Source organism: Cebus imitator, unplaced genomic scaffold (assembly GCF_001604975.1).
Source record: "Cebus imitator isolate Cc_AM_T3 unplaced genomic scaffold, Cebus_imitator-1.0 Scaffold885, whole genome shotgun sequence".
Taxonomy (NCBI): Eukaryota; Metazoa; Chordata; class Mammalia; order Primates; family Cebidae; genus Cebus; species Cebus imitator.
The window spans coordinates 194,015-196,289 of record NW_016108200.1 but is presented as its reverse complement, the minus strand read 5'-3'; positions in this window follow the sequence as shown (position 1 = coordinate 196,289).

Below are 2,275 nucleotides of genomic sequence, written 5' to 3'. Positions count from 1 at the left end.
AAAACTGGTAACAACCCTTACTGTTCAGCAGCTGATGCAGGTGAACCCCAGGCAAGCAGGGCCTGGAGTGAACCTCAGCAGACCTACACCAGATGGGCCAGGCTGTCAGAAGGAAAACCAAGAAACAGAAATAGCCTCATCATCAACAAACAGAACGTCAATCTGAAAGATTTGAGACCCAATCTGAAAGCCAGCAACTACAAGGTCGACAGATGGATAAATCCTTATAGATGGGAGGAAACCAGCGCAAAAAGGATGAAAGCCCTCGAAACCAGAACACCTCTCCTCCTACAAGGGATCACAACTCCTCACCAGCAAGGGAACAAGGTTGGAGGGAGAACGAGTGTCTTGAAATGACAGAATCAGACTTCAGAATATGGGTAGTAAGAAACTTCTGTGAACGTAAAGAACATGTTCTAACCAAATGCAAAGAAACTAAGAACGTTGAAAAAAGATTTGACGAATTGCTAACGAGGATGGACAAAATAGAAAGGAATATAAGTGAATTGATTCAGCTGAAAAACACAACACGAGAACTTTGTTAAGCATGCACAAGTATCAACAGCCGAATTGACCAAGCAGAAGAAAGGATATCAGAGATCGAAGATCAACTCAATGAAATAAAACGGGAAGGCAAGACTGGAGAAAAAAAGGGTAAAAAGGAATGAACAAAGGCTCCAAGAAAGGTGGGACTATGTGAAAACACATAATCTGCGTTTGATAGGCGTACCTGAATGCGACGAGGAGAATGAATCCAAGCTGGAAAATACTCTTCAAGATGTTATCCAGGAAAGCTTCCCCAACCTGGCAAGGCAGGCAAACATTCAAGTCCAGGAAATACAGAGAACACCACAAAGATATTCGTCAAGAAGAGCAACCACAAGGCACATAATCGTCAGATTCACCAGGGTCGAAATGAAGGAGAAAATACTAAGGGCAGCCAGAGAGAAAGGTCGGGTTACCCACAAAGGGAAGCCCATCAGACTCATAGCAGATCTCTCAGCAGAAACCCTACAAACAAGAAGAGAATGGGGTCCAATATTCAACATCCTTAAAGAAAAGAACTTNCCAATATTCAACATCCTTAAAGAAAAGAACTTTCAACCCAGAATCTCCTATCCAGCCAAACTAAGCTTCTTAAGTGAAGGAAAAATAAAATCCTTTGGGAACATGCAAGTACTCAGAGATTTCGTCACCACCAGGCCAGCTCTACAAGGGCTCCTGAAAGAGGCTATACACATATAAAGGAACAACAAGTACCATCTCAATTAAAGGGCAAAACACCCAACTAGCACCAAAATGGCAGTATCAAATTCACACATAACAATATTAACCCTAAATGTAAATGGACTAAATGCCCCAATCAAAAGACACAGACTGGAAAATTGGATAAAAAGACAAAACCCATCGGTGTGCTATATCCAGGAAACCCTACTCACATGCAAGGATACACAAAGGCTCAAAATAATGGGATGGAGGGAGGTGTAGCAAGCAAATGGAGAGCAAAAAAAAGGATGAGTTGCAATTCTCATCTCTGATAAATTAGACTTTAAAGCAACAAAGATCAAAAGAGGCAAAGAAGGACATTACATAATGGTGAAAGGATCAATGCAACAAGAAGAGCTAACGATCCTAAATATATACGCACCCAATACAGGAGCACCCAGATACATAAGGCAAGTTCTTAATGACTTACAAAGAGACTTAGACTCTGACACAATAATACTGGGAGACTGTAACACTCCATTGTGAACATTAGACAGATCAACCAGACAGAATATTAACAAGGATATCCAGGACTTGAACTCAGACCTGGACCAAGCAAATCTAATAGACATTTACAGAACTCTCCACCAAAAATCCACAGAATATACACTGTTCTCAGCACCACATTACACCTACTGTAAAATTGACCACATTTTTGGGAGTAAACCACTCCTCAGAAAATGCAAAAGAACGGAAATCTCAACAAACAGTCTCTCAGACCACAGTGCAATCAAGTTAGAACTCAGAATTCAAAAACTAACCCAGAACTACACAGCTTCATGGAAACTGAACAATTTGCTCTTAAATGTTGACTGGATAAACAATGAAATGAAGACAGAAATAAAGATGTTCTTCGACACCAACGAGAATGAAGACACAACATACCAGAATCTCTGGGACACATTTAAAGCAGTCTCTAGAGGAAATATATAGCAATATGTGCCCACATGAGAAGCAAGGAGAGATCAAAAAGTGACACCCTCTTGTCAAAACTGAAAGAGCTAGAGGA